This window comes from Urocitellus parryii, chromosome 3 (assembly GCF_045843805.1).
Source record: "Urocitellus parryii isolate mUroPar1 chromosome 3, mUroPar1.hap1, whole genome shotgun sequence".
Lineage (NCBI taxonomy): Eukaryota > Metazoa > Chordata > Mammalia > Rodentia > Sciuridae > Urocitellus > Urocitellus parryii.
Genome location: NC_135533.1, coordinates 41940544 through 41957618, shown reverse-complemented (window position 1 = coordinate 41957618; position 17075 = coordinate 41940544). Strand labels below are relative to the sequence as shown.

Here is a 17075-nt window from a genome sequence, read left to right as displayed (position 1 = left end):
CTGATATTATATTTGTATGCCATTGTGACTGGCACAACTGATGAATTTAAGGGAAAATTAATCAGGACAGGACAGTTTGTGTGTATGTGTGCTTGGGAAGAGAGGTTCAAAGAGAAACAGGAAGGGCAAAGAAAGGGCAAGTCATTAAAAAAGAAAAAAATAACTTTTCCAACAAATCTAGGTATTGACTGTGAATCTCTATCTCCGGCTCACCACCCTCCCAGGGTGCCCTGAGGATGTTCCTGTAGGAGCACACAGGGAAGAAGAGCTAAGTGTGCAGATAGAGAAGGGGTAGGAGGAGAATTTCAGAAAGGAGATATGACTTGAGTTCAGCCCTGCAGGGGCATTGGAGTGGCTCAGCATAGGTCCTTTGAGCAGAGCAGAACTTTACACAGGCACATGGGGGGACAATGTGCAAGGGTGCCTATGAGCTAAAACTCACATAGAGGCTGTGTGAGATGGGTTGGCAGTGGATGAAGCTGGAAGGTTAGGCTAGGGCCACATCAAAGATGTATCCTGTTTGTGGGGGGGCGGGGTAGGGGGGTGTGTGTCTCTGTGTATTTTATCTATGGGGGGAGTTACTGGAAGGTTTTAAGCAGGAGACAGAAATCAGCATATATAAATCCCTTTGGGTAACAATGTAAATGGATTGAGGTGGGAAGGAACTACAGGCCAGAAGACACTCCAGAGATTATTGCATCTGTCCAGGCATGAGGATGGAGACAGACAGCAAAATGAATATGTCTGGATCTGTGTGTTCATATTACATCTGCGTCCAGAAACCCATCTTGTTATGGTTTAGATATTAGGTGTTCCCCAAAAGCTCATATATGAGACAATGCAACAATCCCCTGATGGGGATTAACTGAGTGGCAACTGAAGGCAGGTAGCGTGTGGCTGGAGGAGGTGGGCACCAGGGGTATGTCCTTGGGACATATATTTTGTATCTGGTGAGTGGAATTTCTCTTTTGTGAGCTGCTTTCCTCTGTCATACTCTTCCTCCATGATTTTCTTCCTCACCTCAAGCCCTGAGGAATGGAGCCAGCTGTCTATGGACCGAGATCTCTGAAACAGTAAGCCCCAAATAACCTTTTTCTCCTCTAAAATTGTTCTTTCAGGTCTTTTAGTCACAGCAGCAAAAAATGCCTGAGTAAAACAGATCTCTTCAGCAGCACTTCTATCACCAGTCTAGTTTCCAATATGCTCTTTCTTGTCCCTTGTTGAAAGCACCCAAATTTCTGTGTCTCTATAATTCCCTGACTGTCCAGTAGTGAATTCCTTGTCGCCTACCTCATTGAGAAGCAGTATACCAGCAGCCTGACTCATGAGCTACAGAGCACCCGGAAAGTACACCCTTCCTCTAATCTGCCATTTTTGATCCCCTCTCTAAAAGCTACTTAAGATTACATTCAGTAAGTATTTATTGAGGCCTTACTATGTGCCAGGTGTTTGGGAAACATCACTAAACAAAACGAACACACCTCTGTTCCTTGTGGAATATACTTGCTAACAGGGGGATCCAGACAACAAGTAATTAAAAATAAGTCAATTGCATAGTAGTGGATTAGAAGTTGATACACTTTATGGGGGAAAGAAAGTAGAGTGGGGGAATCAGGAGTGCCTGAAGGGAGAGGGGAAGCAGTCTATAATGTTTAAAACTAGGAAGGTGGCTTCTGAGAAAAGTGTTGAGGGAGGGAGGGATTCAGCCATCGGAGATATGAGAAGATATTTCTGGGAAGAGGCAAGAAAATGGGAGCAAGCCTGGTTTGTCTGAGGCTTGGAGAACAGTCAACCTGGAACCTGATGACTGTTTGAGTCAGCTTTTTAACTGCTGTGACCAAAAGACCTGACAAGAATAATTAGAGGATGAAAAGTTTACTTTGGGCTCACAGTTTCAGAGGCCTCAGTCCACAGATGACTGACTCCATTACTCTGCGCCCACGGTATAGCAGAACATCATGGCAAGAGAGTGTGGCAAAGGAAAGCAACTCAGGACATGGAACCAGAAAGGAGATCGAGGAGTGTGGGAGGGAAATGGGAGGGAGAGAGGAAGAGAGAGGGAGGGAGAAATAGCTCCCTTGACCACAGACAAAATATAAACCCAAAGGGTGCGCCCCTATTGATCCACCTCCTCCAGCCACACCCTACCTGCCTACAGTTACCATCCAGTTAATCACTACCAGGGGATTAATGCACTGATTAGGTTAAGGCTCTCATAACCCAATCAGTTCACCTCTAAACTTTCTTGCATTGTCTCACACATGAGCTTTTGGGAGACACCTAATATCTAAACCCTAATAGTGACTGACACGTGACATCAGAGAGGACAAAGAATCAGTGTATAGGGCCCTATAAGCCACTATGAGATTCAGGCTTTTACTGTGGAAAATGGGGAGTCCATGCAGAGCACTAAGGAAGGGAAAGACTATTTGAATGAAATCACCTTGGCCATGTGTGAGATAGACTGCTGGTGGCAGTGTGGAAATAATGAGGCCAGCTGGCAGACTTCTGAGGCAGCCCAGGTGAGCAGCGGTCATGGCCTGAGACAAGGGAGGGGTGATTGATGAGAACTGACCGACTTCTGATTATATTTTGAAGACAGAGCTAATAGGATTTTCTGATGACTTGGATACAAGGAGTGGCATTGGGGGAGTGGGAAGGAAACAAGAATACTCCAAAGATTTTGGATTTCATAACAGGAAGAATGACTTTGCCAGTTATTGGCATGGAGAAGCTGGTGGATGAAGCAATGAGTAGGCATTGAGAAAACCAAGGGTATGATGGGCTGAGACCAGTTTGATTTTCTTTACTGTTGAGATACTGTTTTAGTAGCCAGGTGGAGATGCTGCCAGGGAGTGGGGACCTTTCTGGTTCCATGTCCTGAAGAATACCTGGTCTAGTGATTTAAATTAAAAAACTGTCAACATATAGATGATGAAAAGTCCTGTGTGTGGATGAGACCACCAGAGAAAAGAGTGTGGAGAATGAAAGATGAAAACTCAGTTCTGGGGCCACCAAAGCTATCAGACTGAGAAGAAGAGGATGAGACAAAGAAGGAGCCACTGGATATCCTTGTGACAGCTCTGTCTACAATTGCGAAACCTGCTCTTCCACTTGTATCATATCCTACCTCAGTGCCTGCTGTGGTTTGAATCTGGAATGTCCTCCAAAGTTTCATGTGTTCAGAGCTGGGGTTTTGGCGAAGTGATTGCATCATGAGAACTCTGACCTCCCAGGTAGATTAATCCACTGATGGCTGAATGAACTACTGGAAGGCAGAACTAGTTGGAGGAAACCCACTGGGGTCACACCTAAAAAGGGTTTGTCTTCTCTTCAGGCCCTTTCTCTCTCTCTTTCTCTCTGCTTACCAGTGGCTGTTAGGAACTAATCAGCTTTCCTCTCCCACCTCCTTCTGCCATGATGTTCTGCCTCACCTCTGTCCCAGAGTAATGGTGATAATCAACCATGGACCGAATCTTCTACAACCATAAGCCAAATCAATCTTTTCCTTTAAGTTCTTCATGTTAGGTATCTTGGCTACAGTGACAAAAAGCCAACTCCTGCAATGCTTCACATTTCTCAAATTCCCAGGATATCTTCCATGACTCCCATTCCAGGTGTTTGAGATCTGTCCATTTTCTTCCCTTTTCATCATTCAAGGCAGTGTCACTTCTGTCAACAACTTAAGTGGTCTTCCTTCTCTACTCTTGCCTTGATAATCTGTTCCCCAAAGTACAAGAGATACTTTTCTAAATTGACAATATATGTCTTTCTCTACAAAACAAAAGGCCAATTCCTGAGCAGAGCTGAAAAGTCATGCATGACTCAGCTTCTGTCTGACTCTCCAATCTTACCTCTTACCATTGCCTTACTAGTCACCCTGCCCTCTTCCAGTTCTTGAAGAAAGACACATGCTCTCACACTCTGGATGTCAGCACATGGGGATCACTTGTTATGGAACACTTTTGTCTTCAATTTTACCTGGATAACCCTCCGTCTCTTTCAAGTTTCAACTTAGGTAGCACTTCTTCTCGGAAGCCTTCTCTGATCTATTCTCATCTTCTAGTATGGGAATGAGAACACTCCCATGTGCTTATACATCACATCTGCCTTCCCCTGATCTAGCCTGTCTTGCTGTAATTTATTTATCTGTCTCCTACTGGACCACGAGCTCCAGTTTTAGCCCCTTTACATGGCACTTGGTAAGCATTTGTCAAATGAAGAGATACAGAATGAATTCACATGTGAAAGAATGATCTTGAACAAAATTTTTGGCAATATAAATTGAAGAAGACTAGATTAGAAAGACATTAGAGTGAAAAAAAAATGTGTCAATGATTCAACATGGATTTGGACCATAGGAGAGACTGAGATGTTGAAGAGACTGAGAAGGCTCAAAAATGTCTGTATTGGGTGTCATAAACAAAGGTAAGGAAAATAGGAAGTGGAGAGCTTGGAGACAAAAAGTAATTAGTTTAGTTAATAACTCTGAGGTATCTGTTTTAGTTATTTAAGTAGCAGTGTCTATAAAGTAAATAACAACCTAACGATGGTGGTCTATGAAAAAGAGGAAGTAAAAACAGCAATTTGGGATCCACAGGTCCATGAGTGTATTTAAAGTCATTGAAGTAAGTGAGACAAACAGGGTATGTTCAATGAGTGGAAAGGAATAATTCAGATGGAATCTCAAGAAGATTAGAATCTGAATTAATACAAGTTGAGCATCCCTCAAATGAGAATCCAAAATCCTCCAAAATTTGAAATCTTTTGAATGCTGAAATGCTCAAAAGTTCTGAATTTCAGAGCATTTTGGATTTGGGGATTGGGGATGTTCAATCGGTAAAGCCTATGCAAATATTTCAAAAATCTGAAAAAAAAATCCAGAAATATGAAACATTTCTGGTCCCAAGTATTTCAGATAAGGGAGAGTCAAACTTTATTCTAAAAGACAGAAATAAACATTTAAATATAGAGCAGTAAGAGGAAAAGTTTGAATTTTTTTCCCCCCAAAACTAAAGAACTTTAAGGAAGGGAGGACTAAGATATATAGTATATAAACATAGTGTATTCCACAGAGGAGTCAAGTGAGACAAAAACCAATGTCCATTAGATTTAGCAATGTGGAGGATACTGGGGATTAGTGAGGAGGCTTTCTTGGATGCATGAAAGAGTCTGCTTGAGATTAAACAAGTTAAGGAATGAATGGGAATAATGAAAGTAGAGAAAATAGGTTAGAAATTTATTTTCAAGATTTTTTTTTCTTAAAAGGATAAAGAGAAATGAGTGACTACTTGCCTTACATTTGTGTTTTATTTGTTTCTTGAAGCAGCAGCAAATTGAGTAAAAGAGCTCATGAGTAATGAAAGGTGAAGGAATCTTGAAAGCTGGGAAGGGTACATAGAGAGGGCTGGATAGATGGAGCAAAGTGACCAAAGATGTAGGGGAAAATGGAACCAGGACAACAGGTTGAAAAGCCCATTTCATTCTTTGAGATGGAAGCAAGGAGGTAATAATGGGTGACATGGAAACCATTTGAGCTTCTTTTACTCTCTAAATACAACATCAGATCTTACACTGCAAATAAAGGAAGCCAAAGAGATCCAAGAGCTTTAGAAAATGGTGAGTGTCTGCAATCACTACAGTGAGTCTGGGGGAAAATGGGACTAGACCCAAGAAACCCGATTTGCCAGTAAGAGAAGTAAATGCAGTGGATTGGTTCAAGTAACTAAAACAGGAACAAAAATTGGCTTAAACAATCCTTATCTGAATGCACAGTGCCATTCCCATTATGTGTGTACACAGTCAGCTAAGTCTTGAGTACTAAATGGTTATACGGTTATGATCTAGGTAGTAAATTCCTTGTAATGTTTACATAATTCATCAGATCTATGGGCCTTTATTAACAGGAAATGCCAGCATTCGACTATTTTTATTTCAAAACCAGCTTTATTGAAATCTGAAAGGAACAACTTCAAGGAAAAGAAAATATATTGAAACAGATACTCTTCTCTCAATAATGCCAACAGTCTAAAGATGTTTAAGAAATGAATTAGATATAATGATCATTTATCTCTGAAAATTAAAACCCCATTTAGGAATTGTGAGAGAGCCTTGTCCTGATTACCAGTCTAGTTATTCATTTAGAATCTTTAATAACATTTGGAAAGTAATTAATCAATTTATAACATAGATTCAAGGGCTGTCACCTTTCATTGTCATTAATGAAACTGTCTGGAGTTTTTATCTGCACTTTTCTGGCGATTTAAAGAACTTGTTTTTTTTTTTTTTTGTAAGCTCTTTGAAGACCAGAAGAAAGTCTAAAATCATTGGGCCTTGACGTACAGATTTCAATGAACAATCCAAGTAATGTGTTAATGAGACCAAAATAAAATTTAGAAGTCTCTTAATTTTGACAGGATGGAAAGAGAATTTTTGAAAAGTCCAAAATGCATATTCATTTCTGTTAGGAGGAAACTTTTTTTTTTTTTTCTGTCAACAATCTCTGCTTTGGCTGCTTCTTTATGTCATTCAAGAAAACTTTAAAATTGTACTATTTGATGCTCATTGAAAAACAACAATAATAGCTCAGGTAATATTTTAAGCTCAAAGGTTCACCCAGGTCCAAAATGGATTTTATTTGTTTGCTTGGTCCTAACTAGATAGTGGTTAGCCCGTGGGCTCTCTCTGGACAGTAGCCTCTGGCTGCAATGGGAGGAATTCTTCCTGAATGTGAAGCCACAGTTAGCTGACAGCTGCTCACCTAAGGGGGCTTTAAAAAGTGTCTGAGAGAAGGCAGACCCTGATATGAGCTTTCCTTCAGACTTTAGATAACCATCTGCATCTGCGTTTAGAATATGTAATTCCCATATACGCTTTGGCTTGAACTTTGTATAGTCAAAGCCCAAAGAAATGGCTTCAAGATAATATCTTCAAGGAATGTTAGTTCACATCCCCAGCAGGTGATATTACGATGGAAACTGATTATAGATATGATGTTTATGGGTCATAAGTTTTCATCCCTGCAGTAATTAATACATCATAATGAGGAAATATACCAAAAAGATTTCAGTCATGAAAATGACGTAAAACATTTATAAACTTGTTGATTTTTCTTTTAATATTATGACTTCCTTCTATTAAAGATGTAATTTTATATGGAGTCTGTGAAAACAGATAATAGAGTACTTGGGATACGCCATTGACAGTCAGCTGTTTATGCTTCTGTTTGTACTCATGCTATTCTTACTAGTAGCTAAGGGGTAGGACACACTACAAGGTCTGATTTAGGACTGAAAAGACCAAATTAATCAGCTTTGTGCTACTATAGTGAAATACCAGAAGCGGCTAACTTCATAGAAAAAGGTTGACTTAGCTCACAGTTTTGGGTTCAAGGGCAGGGTGCCTGCACTGTCTCAGTTCTGGCAAGACCTCATGGTGAATAGTGTCACAGTATGTGCTCACACAAGAAGCCAGGAGCCTGAGACCCTGGAGTCCCACAATCCCTTCTGAGGGCATAATTCCGCATCATATGGACCTCCTACTACAACCCACCTCTTAATGGTGCACCACTGTCTCCCAATACCACCACCCTGGGACCAAGTACACTACTCATGAATTTGGGGGAAAACAAACCACAGAATAGATGACAGTGTATCTTCTCCCAGAATCCAGCCACATAAGACAGAAGTAGAGGGCAAGCTTAGACTTTGCTTACCATGTGCCCTATCATTTTTCTGTGAGTTTCTCCTTATTTCCCATTTTAACCTGTCTGATTCACTTGCAACACTACTCATGACTTAGAATGTACCCATGCCCTTGACCCTTCATGTCTTCACCCATTATTAACCCTTTACGTCACAACCCAATACCTCATCAAAACCTCCAGGTCCTCTACTTTATCATCTATTTTTTAATATCTGTGGTATGAGAGTAATTATGAAAAATGTTCTTAAAATTGAAATACCTCTTCCCAAATGTACAAATAAAGAGGTATTTGTTCATTTATTGAGGCATGAGATCTTTTAATTGGATTTTTAAAAATCTTCTAAATGTGAATGTGTACACATTGATACATGATTATTACTGGTAGTTTCAGCCAACCATAGAAATAAAAATTAAGATGTCTACACTGTACAAATAAGTTACTCCCTTATATAGTTCCATGTGTAATGAAATGTCAGAACAAGCTTTAATGATGATGTATGTATTGCATAAACCTTCAGGGTCAACGAAGGAAGTCTGCTTAAAGACCATAACAATGTAATCTACCCTTCCCCCCACCTCATACAAACCATAAGAATTTGCCAAATTCTGTCAACTCACGTCACATGAAAACAACACACTTTTGATCAGGAAAGGTTTTCTGAAGATATGTGATGAGCAAGAAAAATCTCAATACCCATGTTTCAGTCCCAAGCAGCCCTGCACTCTGATCACCTGCATTTCAACTGCTCTCAAAGCTACCTGTTTTTGCTCAGTCCACCAGGGAAGTCCAGTTACCAGAAAATACACACTTACTAACAGGAAATCTGACGACCGTAAGAAGGTGTTTTCCTCTGTACAATAGAGTTCAAAGATGTGTCATCTATGCAATTTGGAGCAAAACGCAACACCTTTATTATGGTCGAATACCCCTCTCTCCTCCCTGCTGTATTATGGCAACTTATGATTACAGCATTACGTCTTCTGAGCCTGCTTGAACATGCATGCAGGTGACCTTCCCTTTTCTGTGCATAGCTTTCAATCAGTAAGCATGTCAAGGTGGGAGGAAGGATGACAGGAATAGCAAAAGAGGAAAAATCAATTTTCAGAGAGCATATGGTAACAACTGAATATTTAATCAAATTAGCCTAGAAATTCCTTCCTATTTTCAGCACCCTTTGCAAGGCAGTTGCTTCATGGTACAAAATGAATTTCAATAAATGTCATATATTTAGTTAGATGGCTTATTTTTAAAATTTGTTGAAACAGGTCACCGACTCACAATGTCTCGTTCCAAGACATGACAGATGGGTATTGATATTGAATAGAGAGATTGACATTAGCCGGAAGGTTCTAGGCAGAAGAAAAAGTCATTAATTTAACACCCAACAAAATATTTACTGCGTACCTACTATGTGCCAAGAAAAAAAAATTATAAATATTTGGGCTTTATATTGCAATAGAAAGAGGAGGTGTGTCCAAATCATTTCCTCGGGGTTAGTAAGGATTCTGACTAAATACCAGAGAGCACAGTCTTTAAGGGTACTTATATTTTTTCGCATCACATCAAAAATGCATTAGTATTCATTCAAACATCCATGCTGTCATGGTTGCAGGATTTTATACCTAACATGGATTTTTAAAGATGCTGTTTACTGACCCTTAGCAAAACCAACTTCCTATTTTTTTTTTTTCTGGAACAAAAAAAAGGGGGCCTTACATGGTTTCAAAGATTTCTGAGACATCAAAGAGCTCAGAGGGACACACAGTTTATGGATAATGGCTTAAGATTTAGTGAATCAAAAACACATGGATTAAATTTCCCTTAAAAGACCCCTAGGTTTAAAACTTCAAGAAGGAAAATGCACTGGTCCCAAGCAAAGCCAACACTCATTTTTTTTTTTTTTTTGTTTCTAATTTTTAAAGTGAGTTTGAGTTGCTTTTGGACCCAAAACTTGGTTGGCTTTTTCTCTCCCACATGAATTGGCCCCAAAGGACTTGACCTACCTCTGTTAAACAAATTTACTCCACCTCTCTCTCAGATTTGTAAAGACTACTATCATATGTTAAAATTCTCCAGCTTTGAATGTTCTTCTGGATATTTTCAATAAGATATTAAAAATTAAAAATCGTCCTTGGTCTTATCCAACAATTTGGATAATCCCTTCCCCCCCACCTCAGATAAGCCATAAGAAATTGCCAAATTCTGTCAACTCACATGTCACATGAAAACGACACACTTTTGATCAGGAAAGGTTTTCTGAGGATGTGTGATGAGCAAGAAAGATCTCAATACCCATGTTTCTTTTCTTTCTTTTTCTCTCTTTCTTTTACATTCAACTTCAAAATTGCACCTGAGATTCTAGGTACCGTCTCAGATTTCCAACTACTGGGGAACATAAGATCATTTCAAAACAGGAAAAGGGCACTGATCTTAGTTTGTGCACCATTTCATGACATTATTATATTTGCATTTAAAATAGTAGGAAGAAATACGGTACATAATCTTCCTTTCTAACACAATGGCCTTCCAAAGGCAGCTAGCCCAGGCATTTCACCGAGTTTTTTAGGACTAAAGAAACAAGTTAGTGCATAACCTGTGAGCTTTTACTCCCTTGGAAAAATAGATTGCAACACTGATCTGATTGCTTTTAAAGGGCACACAAAACCAGCAAGGCGGCGGTGCAAGTTTTGAATTTCAATGGCAGAGGAATAACAACAGGCGAAGTTCTGTCAGATTTAAAAAAAAAAAAAAGCCAATATTCCAATGCGAGGTTTTATCCTGAATGAGAGAACTTGGGAATTAAGTTCATATATAAAGTTAGGATGGATTCAGATTTCAGAGAATGACTATTTCAGTTTAAGAATAAAACAACTAGACTATTCTTTACTTTAGAAATACACCTACTTGATGCACAATATGTGGGTTGATAAGTTGAGAAAATAAATATGTAACAATAGGTGATCAATTATAAAATATTTTTTTTCTTTTTTGAATTGCTTGATTTACAGGGGAAAAATTTGAGAATTCTAAAAAATAAAATGTTTTTCAGAAGTGGTCATGGGGCTCTGGCTGTGCCAGATGCAGAATCCTACAGGACCCAAAGGTTCCACAGGGGACAACTTAGCAGACATAGTGAGGAACCAGAGTGCAACTGGAACCCCCAGGGGCCAAATATGGCCTGCAGACTTTCTGTCTCTTTAGGCCTTAGAGTGTTTTAAAGGCACTGAATCAACATTTTAAAACTGGGAGATGTTTAGCTTCTTTTGAAAATTTGAAAGATGCGAAGTACTGCTTGGGCCTGGGCCTCTCATCCTAAGCCTTAAGGTGACTCTCATGATGCCAAATGGTGACTGTCCCTTCAGGTGAGGCATTTTCCAAGCAATAACTAGCTGCTACTGAAATGGTTAGTTTTGGTCCTTTAAGTTACCTATTTCCAAATTTTCATTCAGGACATAGATCATAACAGAGGGAGGAGGAAAAGAGGAAGAAAATCAAACGTGGTTCCTTAACACTGGAAAGGCAAGAGAAAGAGAAGAAAAAGAGAAGTGCAGGGCACAGAGGCTGCACAACATCAGCAATCGCCTCCTTTCCTGTCTCTAGGTTCATATTTTGGAAGGGATCAGCAACCAAGGCCGTGGTATTACTCTCAAAAAATCCCACTGGACTAGGCCCACAGTATAGAAAATAAGAAGGAGGTCCAAATGGACCAATCTCTCTGATGGAACATGGCTCAGGGGAATGTAGAGAAATGCTGTACATTTCTTTCCATTCCTCATAAACCAAGAGGTATGGGTCGCTCCTCTATTTTCATCTTTGAAACTGTAACTGTGGTGGACATTGTCCAGATTCCCTGGCCCCTAAAACCAGAGACTCTGTGAACAGCTGTGTAAGCTGTTCACTGCATGATTCCAGAAAAAAAAAAAAAAAAAAAAAAAAAAAAACAAGATGAGAAGGGAACTCTTGAGGAGGGCTCCCAATATTTACATGACTCACCCCCATCTCCATAGGTTCTAGCTCAAACCTTTGATGTGAGGCCTTCCCTGACCTCGCTACTGAATTTTTTTTTATCACCATCCTACCCCTTCTTAAGCTTTGATGGTGTCTATTCTCCTTCACCACTTTATTCTGCCGTGCAGCTCTTATCACTACCTAACATGTAACACATTTGACTTGCATGTTTATTGTCCGCTTGCCTCAACAGAAGAGAGCATCATGAGGTCAGAAGTTGTTTTTCTGCTTTATTCTCTACTAAAACACCGATATCTAGAACTAAGCCTAGTAGGTGCTCAACAAATCATTCTGCATGAATGACTTAAATCCTCAATCACATTTTCAGAGTATAAGAAGAACCTGACTCTCATTAGAACTGGTAATTCTCTAACCACATTTCCTTCATTATATTACAAGAAACATTTTAAAGTTCTATCACCCATTATATAATGTATATGGCCCAGAGTCTTTAGGTGATTTCTGGGAGGCCTGTAGCTACATAATTTATCACAGATTTTAAAATCAACAAGAGTAACCTGCATAAACACACTTGCACATGCTTACACAATCACAGGAAGAAATGCATATGCCTTTGTGTGTGATTGCAAAGTTAACTGTTCCCCATTTCACAGTGCTCACACCTCCTGCTATAATGCCACATGTGTGATTTTTCTCTCAATTATATTTTACAGCTTATAAAAACACTTTCTTCATTTTTTCCCTTGAAAAGCAAAGTAGTCAGATTTTACTGGATGTTTTTATTGAAACAAAACCCAAGGGGAATATTTTAAACTGTTTAACACAGCTGAAGAGATATCTGAGAATGAGCTCTCTGATGGAAGTGCAGATTACAAAATTACTCACAGCTTTTAATCTGATAACAGGAGAACACCCCACACATATGAATGAGGCCTTTACTTGGTATGTCCTACTACAAAAAGAGAAAAGGAGAAATAGAGATAGAGAGGGAGGAGATGAGAAAAACTCCAGGAAATGTTAATTCATCATCTATCACTAACTTACAGATTCCATCCGATAAGCTCGTTGGAAAATTTCTCCAAGAGTGAGCCTGGCTTGATGACTTGGGCATGTGGTGCTATTGAGAGGATGGGGTTGGGCTCAAGTTCAGTTTCCTTGACTATTATATGGGACTACTAAGCTATTAATATCAGTCACACACAGCTCCCAGTATCAGAAAGATGATACATGAAGAAGCTGCTTGAAAAATTTAAAATCTTTAAACTCAAATCTTTTTTAAAAAATATTTATTTTTTAGTTGTAGTTGGACACAACATCCTTGTTTTATTTATTTATTTTTATGTGATGCTGAGGATTGAACCCAGGGCCTCACACACGCTAGGCAAGCATTCTACTGCTGAGCCACAACCCCAACCCTAGACTCAAATCTTTTGATTTTTAAAAAATTCTGTTACTTAGTAGCAAATGGGAATATTCTTACTGTCTTTCTCATATAATGTCCCCTTAATGATTATACGGATTTGCACTCCATTTTATGTATAGTGATGCCTGTCTGCATAACTAGATTGTAAACCCTTCAAGGGCAGATAGGCAGATCATTCATTTCTTCCTTTAAAAAAAAATTCTCCTAGTACCCAGCACATATGATACTCAAAGTAAAGTTCAGTTATTTTTAGTGAGGCAAATGTGGGCCTGGCAGCAACTCGGTGTCTGTTAAGAACAGAGAATCAAAGTAATCCTGAATTGACATTAGTCAGCGTACCTATCATTTATTACCAAGAGCTGACTATTTATTTTGCACTGAGAAAAGCCCATGCAGAAAACTCTGCCCTGAGGGCTTGGTGTCAAAGACATGAGTTCCAACATATATCAGCCAAGAAAAAGAAACAAATTCCCTGGCATTTAAGTTTCTGCATGTATTTTCTCCCCCTAAGTGAGCACTATAAGAAAACTAGGCGTCCCATGAACAAACATAGTAAACCAAGGGAAATCTCAGGGACGGGGAAAAGAAAGCATAGATGGCTCTGATGAGACACACTAAATGTAATGACAGTAACGAAGAAACCAGGAAACTGGAATGGAGAAATGTGGACACAGCGGGTTTGGAAGGGGTTGTGACCAAGAAAAGAGAAGAGGATGAGAAGGAAGGAGCAGAGAGATGGGAGGCGATCTCAATGTGTGTGCTACCTTAATATTGCTTTGATGTAGCCACTAGACAAAGTGTGTGTCCTGAGAGGAAAGTGTCCTTCAGAGTTATTCACTTTAAAATAACCATATTTGAGAAGAAAAGTTCACTTGGGGCTATTATACAGATTGGCAAAAGAAAAACTAGACCAATTCTATTTTGAACTATTTGTTTCTGACAACAGCTACAGTAGTTGATTCTTAAAATGTATTAAGAAATCAAGCCCTCATTAAAAAGAAAATTCAAGATTACTGTAGGGTATATGCTTATAAGGTCTTAAAATGAATTTATAAATTATAGGAATTCCCTCTACTTAGAAAAATGTTATTTTTCTCTGATTGTAGGTTTAAAAGTAGTGAAAATATTAGTTTTGAGCTTTCACAGTGATTGGCCATGGTTCATCTGGTACATTTTTATTATTCAGATAAACCTCATCCTCTAATTCTGAAAGCATCAAATGTAAATCCGTATTGCAAATGATCAAGAACAAAGCATCTTTGAAAAAGGAGTAGGCAACAGACGGTCTTCTATCTGTCATAAATCCCATCTTACTCAAAACAAGATATGTTTAAGTTAATAGCTATTGGCTTATGCTCTGTTAAGTTTGAAAACTGAACACAAATTTTAAACTACCAGTATATTTTATAGGCAATCAGACACGTTTTTAGTACTACAAAAATTTCTTACAAATGATATAAATATTACCTGTGTCATTCATCAGTTCAAAAAGTAAAATTGAATGTAAAAGACTTGCCACAAGAGAGCAAAGCACCTCATCTTTGTTCCTTTATGGATTTTGACGGGTTGCAAACAAAGCCCAAGAAGCTTCTAGCTGGAAAGGAAAGCTATATACCTGCAAATAATCCCAGCATCATATACACTGTTCACATAAAAGCACAATTTATGTCCCAGTAGCAAAGAGAATCATGATGTACATCATTTTCAGATCATCTTCATGCAGAAAAAATTCATTAGTCAGCTATAATAGTTTAGCTGTAAAGGAAAATAATGTTTTTCTGAATTCATTTGCATGGCAATGTGCATGTGTCTGGCTGATGGAAACCACAGAATAAATCTCCACCCAATGCTACAAAATGTGAACAGTCTTCTTAAAATTCAGTCTATATTCTCTCCTGCCTCGGCTTTTCCAATCCTCTCATATTCACGGGCCATCTTAACTTGGCAATTAAAGTATCCTGATTATTTTGCCTAAGAGAGTTGACAATATTTCATTCTGCTCAAGAGCTCCTTTGAACATAAAACTGTGATAAGGGAAAATCCACTAGGCAACTATTCATGCGTGAGCCCCAGGAACCCTTTCCAACTGCCAAATAGCAAATGGCTCTTTTTAAAACATAAGAGATATGAAACGGGAAACCACCACACTTTGGAGTAAATTCTGCATTGTACTTTTTATGGGTGCTTTCAGTATTGGGTCAACACCAGCACCAATCGAACCACGGACCTCTGGTTCTAATCTATTTCACTTAAGAGCTAAGGTATGATTGAAAACGATGGATCACAAGCCCTGTGTGTTTGCCAGAAATGAAGAATTCTCACCGTCCCAGAAACACCTGCCCCTTGGAAAGACCCTCACACAATACAGATAAATCAGAGCTGGGAACAAGGAAACGGCTTGGCTCAAACCTTGCCAGCTGCATCACTCTGGACAGGGTGACCGGATCCCTTCTGTGAGGGCTGAGTCAGATCACAGCCTTGAAACTTGCTGGGCCATAACAGTCATTCAGCGCCTATGGCCCCAGCGGCCCCTCTCCCGCCCAAGTCGCACAGGTGACCAGAAACAACCCCTGAAAGCGACAAGTCCAATTCTAGTTCCCACCTCCCTCTGTCTACATCCCTTCAGTTTCCGAAGCCCCTAAAGTCTCTCCCACATCCGCGGTCTTGTCCTCTGGAACAGCAGTCAGGTCTCTTAGGGGAACAAAGAAAGCAGAAGAGAGGTGGGATGCGGGATCTGAGGGGGGCTGTAGTTTTTTACCTTGAAGTGCCCAGGAACCGGCAGAGGAGAAGTCAGCGGCGCAGGGACCACCCGCGCGCTCCGCGCCTCCCCGCCTCCTCGCAGTGGGTCAGCTGTCGCCCCGCATCTGGCTCGCGCCCTCCGCCCGGCTCCGCATCTGGTCACAAAGCTCTCGGAGCCTTGCGGGCGGCGAGGGCCTCTGGGTCACCTGCGGCCGGGCCGAGCCCTAGCGCCCCGCCCGCCCGTCGGCCGCGCTGCCTCCGCCCCTAGGCAGCCGCGCGCTGCCCGGCGGTGACTCAGCCGGGCATCGGCGCGCGCGGCCCGCAGCGGCCCGGGCGCGTCCAGGCGGGAGGCACCGCGAGGTGACGGGACCCAGGAGCTCTCCCGTCCGCCCGCCCGCGCGTGCGACCCAGCACGTGTCTGTCTGTTTGTCTCGCTTGCAATTCGTCCGCCTCGTCGGCGGGTCGGAGGACCGCTGAGGTGGGGACTGGCACCACCCAGAGGGGGAAACCGGCCCCCGCCCTTCCTGCCGCCCGCTCGCCGCGCCTGGCCCCGCGGGGGTCGCGTTTCCTCCCGCCCCTCCCCCGCCCACGGCAAGGTGAAACTTTGTAGGTGGAGAAGTTTTCTTGCCCTGGCTGTGCGCTCTCTCCGCCCTCAGCTAAGGCAGTCTGAAGTTAGCACAGCGGGGGATAAGCGGGACCAAGTCTCCCCCTCCTGGTGCTCGGGCGCCCGGTGTCAGCGCGCGGAGCGCAGAGCGCACGACCCGCACCTTCCGCGCACCCCAGCGCGTTGCCAGTGGGAAGGTCCCTAGGCGCTGACCTCTGCTTCTCCCACTCCTCCACTAGCCGCCGGGCGCACGCCTAGATGCAGACAGGTTTGGGCACCGCGGAAACAAGGAATTCTTTGTCAGAGACAGTGGTAGGAGTGGATGGACGATTGTCCCAAAGATTGCGTTATGCAACCGTTATCCCCTAATAGAATAACTCGGATTTCTGGAAGGAAGAACAACAGAGGAGTTTAACCTCCGAAAGGGTTCAGTTTAACTTTTTGCCCCCTGTAGCCAAAAGTAGGCCGATTGAATAACTAAGGAAATAGCAGTAAGCAAACAAAACCGAACAAAAGTTTGATTCTTAAATGTTGAAGTCTCAGGTCTTTCTTTCTCTCTTTCTCTGTCAGTTTTTGGCAGTCTGCATGTTTTTTTCCACCTTTAAAAAAAAAATGGTGCACTGTAGTTGTACGTA

The 17075-nt window shown here is 41.1% G+C and overlaps 1 protein-coding gene across 1 annotated transcript in view; it reads right to left on the bottom strand.

Moving 5' to 3' along the window:
• The window catches only part of Met (MET proto-oncogene, receptor tyrosine kinase), a 108715-nt gene extending 92613 nt beyond the window's left edge, over nucleotides 1–16102 (bottom strand). Inside the window, exon 1 of the mRNA XM_026410297.2 lies at nucleotides 15856–16102. The gene's annotated coding sequence lies outside the window, so the exon portion shown is untranslated. The remainder of the gene's footprint in view (nucleotides 1–15855) is intronic.
• Nucleotides 16103–17075: the final 973 nt, after the last annotated feature.